The sequence below is a fragment of the Phaethon aethereus genome (assembly GCF_964289735.1).
Source record: "Phaethon aethereus genome assembly, chromosome: 3".
NCBI lineage: Eukaryota > Metazoa > Chordata > Aves > Phaethontiformes > Phaethontidae > Phaethon > Phaethon aethereus.
The window spans coordinates 103,349,898-103,359,523 of record NC_138576.1 but is presented as its reverse complement, the minus strand read 5'-3'; positions in this window follow the sequence as shown (position 1 = coordinate 103,359,523).

Sequence of the window (9,626 nt, the reverse complement as noted above, 5' to 3'; positions counted from 1 at the left end):
TTAATGCTAAGACCAAACCAGCCCATGGAAAGCTTTTTTGATCACTCACATCAGGAGTGCTGAACTCCAGCTTCTGTTTTACTCTCTCACCCTTACTTCTTTACTTTGCATTATTTTAACAGACTAATTTATATGGAATGCAACCTTTTATCATTTTTACTGTATAAACTGTAATTCAAAGTAACACTTTACAGATGTCTGTACTGTTTTCAATTAATAAAACAAAATACATAGGCACATTATAGTGTTGTTTTACTATTCCACAGTATGAAGCAATCACTGTGTCTACAAACACCCACGTACACAGAGGTACAATATGCCTATGCACACATAAATATGCTTTAACATAAACGCTGATTCTGAACAAGAGCACAAAAATATCACACAACAGCCTTAACTCAGCCTCCTTCACATCTGCCTTTCTAAACATAATGCTTTCCACCAAGGACTCCTGAGTAGTGACGTACCTTTTTAAACTTCGAAGAATACTTGATCTAGATGGATAAATGTGAAGTCACTGATGGCAAAAATTTTAACCATCACCAGATGCATATTAAGGAGGTCTGCGCTTGCAACAGCAAATAAGAGGAATACATAGCTGCAGGCAGAAAAAAGTCCTTTTCCATTCTAGCATAATGTATGACAGAAAACCATAGCTCCCAATGAAGAGGGCTTTCAGTGTGTACACAGTTTTTGTGTAAACCATCTGCAGCCGTTAGCACGTAACATTTTAATGTGACAAATAATGGCTGAGAATAATTGCAAGTTTATTTCCGCTTTCCAGAAATATACATTGCTTCATAGTTTCTCTGAACACACTCCCTTCCAGATTTTTATAGGTGTACAATTAAAAAAAAGATAGCAGTCAACAATGAGTGGTCCGGCTGCCAACAGAATTTTTCAGCCACAACCAACTTCAAAGACTTCCTATTAAAAATTATGAAGGGAAACTAAACAAAGCCTCCACAGAACATTCAAAGGGCATAAAAATAAACACTGTGTGATATTTCACACTGAAAGGCCATCAACTTCTAGAGGAAGAGAGGGATCCTACACAGGAATATGCATCTCCTCTTATACCTGCCAAGTTAAGAAAGCTCAGCCGAGATGCTCTGAACACATCTTCCCATGAAAACAGGGCACTAATGAATCCATTGATACGCCTTTTGTATAGGATGTAAGTCCCGTTTCACCTATTAACAGTGTTATTTATGCCAAGTTTCTTGGTTTTGGTCCTTCTTTTTAAAGTTTGAAGTGACAAATATTAGTCAAAGACCAGAAATAATAACAATACAAACCAGTGAGCAAGAATCAATGTCTCCAAGAGACAATTAAAAGACCACACGAATTTCAGGGGACAGTACGAACACTTTGTTTTAAGGCAGCCAACAACATTATTTCAGCATAAAAATGAACCAAGTGGCCAGCCAGACCCCTGACCCCCTACCCTTCCCACAGGCAGGAGCACCACGGTGGCAGATGCTACCGCCTGCACCAGCAGCCACAGCTAGTTTTGTGGTCACCAGAGAAAACGTCAGCCCTTGGGCATGAACCAAATTTCACTTACTACACCCTTTCACCTGGGGGTTACCTGTCACAGTTCTCAGAGTACTAGAAAACAGTCAAGAAGGTTTTATATCTGAGGCATTAGCAAAAACCTCTTTTCCCTTCTCTCAAAAGGAAAAAAAAAAAGCACTCAGATTTCTTCTCCAGCATCCTCAACTCACCTCTAGTTTGGGAGCTGGGACATCCTGCTGTCTGTTAGATAGATTACAGAGTTATCACAGTTACACAGAAACATTTGTAAAAATGTGGGGAAATTATAATATTATATTATTATAATATAATAAATAAATAATTATTATATTAAAATACTAATCAAGTCACAAAAGGACTGGAAAGTTCAGTCACTACGACAATCACATGTGAAAAATTTTGCATTGCTTTCAACATCTGTCCACCCCACCCCCCTTACCCTTCCCCCCCAAAAAAAGGAAGAAGAAAGATGAAAATATTCCTTTCAAAAGCATCACTGATTTGGAGGGAGAAGAGTGCAAATGTTTAAAAAGCGTTGTTATTCTACCTTCAGGTCACATAGAAAAAAGACAGATAGGCACATCGATAAAAGCATAATCAGTAATATACCCATGCCTTAGATACTAGATTATTTTTTTTTTTAGTACTTAAACAGGCTTAAATTCAAGGGCTCGATGCTGTATACACTAAGCATTTGCCATCAGCTTTAACAAAATGCTAACAGTATACATTTCTTGTTGGATTGAAATCTAACAGAGTAGTTCAGTGCTGCACACAACATTATTAAGGCTTTAGGGGCACCAGAGTTAGTCTTTGGCCAACTGAGAAGCCATTGGCAGCATACTGAATGACTTCTATTTCTTTCAGCGATAGCAAGAAAAGGGTGCTTTTTCTCTCCTTTTTGTTTAGCACTCACACTAAACATCATTGCAATTTACCACAACAATAGCTCTAGCTACTAAATGGTTAAATCAAACAACTAAAACCAGCAGGATTTTTAAAGCAACAATGGTTCTGCAGTTCTGTGTTTCTTCTCTTCCCAACAGACATTTATGCTACTTAACCTATTACATTTCTGACATTGCAGATATATCCCAATTACGCTATCATTACGTAAAGAAACATGAAAACAAATGCAAAAGGACAGAAGCATTTCAGTAGACTGCCTAGAATGAGAAGTATCCTACTTAAGTTTATGGATGGAATCTGGACTCAAACTAATGGGAGTTCCATTGATTTCAACAGAGACAAGGTTTCACTCCAACTCTTTTCTCACCATTTCAGCATGGTCCCCTGCAACTTGCACAGCTCCATTATCCAGACTGAAAGCCAGAGACATGCCAAGCTGGCTGAAATGCCTTTACACACTCCAACTGTCTCCCTCTTCAAACACAAGCAACTGTAAGGCAATACAAGTAGTAGTCTCTCCTGGAAGCATGCCATAACTTAAGTCTGGTAAACATGAAATGGAAGAATATGCCAATGTTATCAGTCTTCAATAAAGGTGATCTGAATTTCCTCCTTCATAAACTGTATCACTGGAGAGTCAGAAGAACTTAGAGAAGATGACAGGCAGTGAAATATCAAGGAGATAGTAGTTATATTTTAAAAACAAAGCAACACCCCCCCCCCCCCCATTCCCAGCTCCATCACACACCACACAAGCTGAAACCTGAAGAATTTTTCCATTCTAGTAAACAACAGATCACACCACAGTCACACTACTGGACTGCCCGAATCGCCATGAATTTCAGAGCAAGACATCCATTCCAAATAAGCAAGTGCATGAAAGTTGGGCTGGGTGTGGGCTGCAAAGCCAGGACTGAATGCCACCCAGTGCCAGTTTCAGAACTGATTTAATGGAAAGGGATGACAAAAGAGTGTAGAAGAGCAGATGCTGGAGGAAGCAGACTCATTAAAAGGCAATAAAGTTATTATAGCACTGATCTAAACCGCCTCAGTAGGTTGCATGGCTGCATATCAAAAGGGAATTGGATCCTGTCATTTGTCCAACTTATTTCAAGTTTTTCAGCTGTCACTTTAAGCAAAAATCTACATGCTTTTATAGATTAATTACTAGTTAGCCCAAAAAAAAAAAGACGACTGAATAAGATGGCAGATGCAAAAAAAGACTTCCATGTTCCATCAGCTTCTGCAAGACAGAGCACCTGCAGCTACTCACAAGCAACAGTATCAGCAGATGCTCATTTGCTGGGGCACTATCCTTCCTCATGTCCCTCCCTCCAGGACAGTAACATGTCAGTTAAAGCAAGTTTAATCACCACTCTTAACAGTCTAAACTGGTTTTTATAACACTTAATTGAAAGCATGCCTGCTTACAGAAATGTGTCATTGCTATGTGTTCTCCCAACACTGCAGACACGTTTTAATCATGCCTTACCGCCCTTCAGTCACACAGGCTGAGACAGGACTTTCTCAAGTGGCTGTATTCCAGCTATTAGAATATAAGCTTCATTTTTAACTGCAGTAAGATGAAATCCAAATCCGTAAGTTCTCTGTTCCTCTCCTTCCTTTCATTTTTTCCCCCCACTTAGCTTTAAACAAAACAGGATTTATCTTACTCAATTTTTAGCCTTTTTTTTATGAGAATGGAATAACAAAACAGGCCAATAAAAACAAACTGTGAGATCTTCTCCTAAGCTTTTCCTAAATCAAGACAGCTATCATTCACGTCTTGCGCCCTGATTTTCTTTAGGACAGACAGGGGAATATACAGCAGTTCCTTCCCTGATAGCCTCCCTTCTGCTAACACTGATGCTACCAGCAGCCCCTGCCACATGGGCTGACTGTAATCCAGCCTTTAAGCGACAGCACAGGCACAGACAGGCATGATCTTAGCTGGGCACTACCAACATACAGCCACCACCAGGAACCCACCAAGAAGAGTGGCTTTAAAAACCAAGGGAGAGTACCTAAGAACTGGTGCACCTGCGTTACTCAAACCCAGCTCCAGAGGCTAAGCTGGCACTACCCCTACATCTTTAGATGTGATTGCTGCAGGATTGATGCTGGATGGCTGAGAAGCACAGAATTGAGAGAGAGAGAGACAGAGAGAGAGGCATATTTCAGAGACTCCTGTGCTCTGGCAGGCTGTTTAGATACCAGGTTTGTCTCTGTTAACTCCTCCTGTAGCCACAGTTCAAGCCTCAGCTCCAGGGTTTTTTTTGGCACAGGAAAGAAGCACATGAAAAAAGCAGCACAGTGCTGCAACAGAATGAATAATTTCTAATGCCAAGCAAGGCGGTTTGGTGAACTAGCAGAGAGAAGAGTGGAAAGAGAGGTGAGAAGATAACACCTCAAAGATAAGACTTTTTAATACCTACAGAAACCCCGAAGACATCTGATATAGCAATAAAGCAAGGCAGAGACTGAAAACAAGGGTCAAAATGTATCAGGATCATGGCTATTTTGGTTAGAACAAACACCGAAATAGCAATATGGATTTAAGGACCAACAATAATTTTCCACAGTTATCTCAAGGACAAACCCTTACAGGTCTGAAAACCTTCTCATCCCAATCCTGGATACAACTGCTCTTATGTTTTCTACTGCACTTCAATTTTGGCTTTCTTTGAATGGCAGAGATCCCAAATTTGCGCCCGTATTTGCATGCAAACCCCAAGGCAAGGCAAAACCAACAACAAAAAACCCACTTTAGTATATGAGAACATAAGCAATAATTGCAAAAGTGAAAAGAGGATGGAAAGGATGCAAAATATCTAGTACGCTGATTTTATATTGAGTATAGTAAGAAAGCTATACACTCTTAAAACGGAAGGGGAAAGAACAGATTAGCTGCTTTTTAATATTGATGCTGGTAATTCTTCAACAGTTGCACAAATCCTTCAAAAATTATCATTCCCTTTGCAGCTGAGCTCCTTCTGCAGTGCAGTTGGTAAGGCTGCTGAGTCTCATGTGGCTGCTCATTTAAGCTGTTCCCATTTCCACTCTTAAGAGAAACTAGAATGGCCTAATTCAGTTTAATAAAGAACACACTGGGCTTGGGGGAGGGGAGAGCAATGACAGCATTGGGAGAGGAATGGTGTAATTTTTCTACTTCAATGAAGTTTAAAGAAAAAAGGCAACAAAAAAACAAAACCAGCAAAACCAACAGTTTATCATCTCAGGAAAATCTCTAAAAAAGGGGGAGGAGAAAGGAAGACAAACAAGCAGAAACATCTTCCACTCCTTTTGATCTAAGTTATAAGTAGAAAACGCATTCTGAGGCACTGGTAATGTAATGAAAACTTTTTTCCTAAAGCTAACAGAATTCTGATTATTCAAGAAGAGGAGGCTGATTTCTAAATAAAGCCATTAACTCATTTTAGTTTAAGGGAGACACAGTTCCATGAGTCCTGAAGGAATGAAGGTTGCCTCAACAAAATTGATTACCTCTGCTGTCAGTGAATTGGCATTACAGTTTCGAGGTACTCTGAAGGATTCAGAGAACTGTGACTGAAGCAGGTATCACATTTCTTCATAAAAGTGGCAGATAGAAAATGATGCGATCTCCTTACAATACTGATTAAAAATAAAAATAAAATACAAACCTTGACTAAGGCCAGAACAGCACTTGAATTGCATATTCCATGACTGACTAAAAGCATACAGAAAGCAGCATGAGAGAGGCTGACCACCTGTGATAAGCACAGTGATTTTTTTAATATTCACTAACACATTACTGAGTATTTGGATCAAGGCTGAATCTGTCTATGAAACTTGATTTGAAATCTCTTCAGCCAGTCTGGGTTTACTGACTGCTTAGATTAAATGAATTGTAGTACATTCTGCTGCGTCCTAGATCAAGGGCAATACTCTCAAATCTTCCTGGAAAATGAACATGTGCTATTATCAAAGTTGCCCTCAATTTCATATTTTAGTTTACTTCTATTACTGAACTGAATGACTTGTCTTTCCCCAGCAAGATCCTAGTTCTGCAGATATCACAAGACCCCAGCATGAAGATCTTAGGACAGATAGGTTAGACCTTGCCCACATCATATATGGCTACGTTACAGCATTTGGTCACTGCTGTTGATTTGGGGGAGGAGGGAAAATTTTTATGCCTTTCCACTCAAACATCAATTGGCTATTGTTGTGACCACAGCCATGATAAGCATACAGTTTTAGTACAAGGTAAGCATCCTTACAATGCACTTAACCAGTTTCTTCCTGACCCCTACAGTGTTCACGCTCTGAAGCTTGTAATATGACTGCCTTTTTCTTTAACTGTAAATACCGTGAAACACTTGGAGAACATATGCTAGGATTTGCAAAAGCAGGCAAGAAGGAAGCATCTTGAGACAAATAAACAATTAAAAAAAACAACAGGCAGAAGTAGTAGTATGTGGAAAATAGCATATAGCCAAGCTTTCAGTTGGGAGGGAACAGCTATACTGAGCCCAGTCTCTCACCCAAAGGAGACAATTTTCAGAAATGCAGCTGCAGGACTCTCTGAAAAATCAACCCCTGTAAAATACATCATGTTGGTACCTAGCCACGGAGCCAAGTAAAATCTAATGGCTATGCAGAACTGACCACCATGGCTGCTGCTTTTTTTTTTTTTAAATTAATGTAATGTCCATTTTGCCTGTATGAGACAATACAGCCAAGGTAGTCCTTTAAGAAAGGCTTAAATGTGTGGAGATCTCCTGTATCATCCATCCTGTGGTTCATAAAATAATGTTTTAGAGGACACAAAGCCAACACACAACTAGTCATATTTGAGAAGTCCATCAATAAAGCCACAGAGACTCAAGAAGCCCAAATTTTGGAAAACAGTCAAAAAGCATTAAAAAAGCCAGCCTCATAGAAAGTGGACATATGATGCTGCAATGTTACCTGATTTTTGAGGATCTGTGAGACTCTTGTATATCTTGCTGTGCTGTCTTCGCCATAACATTTCATGCTGCTTTCATTCTGTGGTCTCAAAATGATGTATCTAAACATAAAGTGAAATAATGGCAGTTAGTTTTTCCCCCCGCATGATATAAAATATCGTATAAAATATCACCAGCTTGTCCCAAACCATGAGCAGACTTGCAAGAATGAGCTTCCTATTGTAACACAACCAAATACTAACTTCTGTTCAATATAGTAACTCCATACTACTCCGTTCTTCAAGTCACTATTGCAGAGGACATCTACCAGCACTATAACTCCATTAAAGACCAACCAAGAACCTCCTTCCCATATCAACAGTGAGAGACTGCTTCATTGTCAAATCTCTGGGATTGATACATCCACAGTCCTTCAAATTACAGACTGAAATACGAGTGAATTCGTCTTTTCTTCTTACTCAGCTTGGTGTCTACTGCAAAATGAAGAATGGGTCATATTGATGCAATAAATAAAACAAGATTGTGCCTCTGCTGCAGAAACCATAAAGATTTCACATCATCTTACACTGCTTTGACAGAACCCAAAGACAGGCTGGATGCCCTTATGGAGAGGAGATTTGCTGGCCCAGAGCTTGCAATCTACATGATGAATGTCACACAAACAAGAGAAGGTATAGCAATCAGGAAGGGAGGGATTAATGAAAGTCAAAGGTGCAGGAGATACAATCTGGTTGTCACCCAGAGCAAAAGAGGTATCTAGGCAAGGCATCTTAAATTATTTAAATGAAAACAACACATTTGGTTTTGTAGGTGCTGCTGCCAAGATGGCTTTTAGGGAAGGCCCTGAACACTTAAGGGTGTTGAGAGCTGGCTGACGCATTGCAAGGCTGCTCTCCATCATCTTTGGGAAGTTGTGGAGATCAGGGAACATCCCAGAAGAAAGCTAATATCACCCCCATCTACAAGAAGGGCTTAAAGGAGCATCCAGGAAATTACAGGCCCATCAGTCTCACTTCAGTCCCTGGGAAAGTTATTGAACAAATGCTCCTGAGGCCTATCACAAGTCAAATAAAGCATGTGATGGGGACAAGCCAGCATAGATTCATCAAAGGCAAACGGTGCTTGACAAACCTGATGGCCACCTACAAAGTAACCTGCTCGGTTGATGTGGGGTAAGTGGTGGACATTATCTACCTGGATTTCTCCAAGGCTTTCAGTATCGTTTCCCACAGCCTCCTCCTAGAGAAACTAATGTGTTATGGTCTAGACAAGTGGTCTGTGTAGTGCGTGGGGAACTAGCTGACAGGGGTGGTGGAAAATAGCTCCTTTTCAAACTGGCAACCTGTAACAAGTGGGGTTCCCCTGGGATTGATACTGGGTCCAATATCTTCACAAGTGATCTGGATGATGGGATCAAGTGTACCCTGATGAAGTTTGCCAGTTACACCAAATTGAATGGGGAAGCAAACACTTCAAAAGGGAGAGTCACCCTGCAGAAGACCTGGGTAGGCTGGAAGAGTGGGCTAAAAAGAACCTTATGACCTTTCAACAAAAACAAACATAAGGTCTTGCACCCGGGAAAACACAATCCAGGAGTGCAGCACACGCTGGGATCTATCTGTCTGTGGACCAGCTGTGTCGAAAGGGACCTGGGCATCCTGATGGACAACAAGCTCAACATGAGTGAGCAGTGTGCTGCTGCAAGCAAAGAAAGCCTACAGGATGCTGGGTTGCATCAACAAGGGCATCACCAGCAGAGAAAGTAGTCATTATCCCACTCTACTCAGCACTTGTCAGGCCACACCTGGAATACTGTGTTCAGTTTTGGTCCCCACTATACAAAAAAAAGATGTGGACAGACTGGAGGTGGTCTAGAGAAGGGCCAGAAAGATGACCAAAGGACTGGGAAGCCTGCCACATGAGAAAAGGCGAAGAGAACTGGGCTTGTTCAGCCTTGAGAAAAGAAGGCTTAGGGGATACCTTCTCACCATGTTACAGTATTTAAAGGGTGTCTACGAAGAAGATGATGACTCCCTTTTTACAAGGAGTCATATGGAAAAGGCAAGGGATAATGGGTACAAGTTACTCCTGGGGAGATTCCACTTGGACACCAAGAGGAAAATTTTTCAGAATAAGAACAATCAGCCATAGGAATAATCTCACAGGGAAGTGGTGGATGCCCCAACACTGGGGACTAAGATTCAGCTGAACAGGATGCTGGGCCATTTT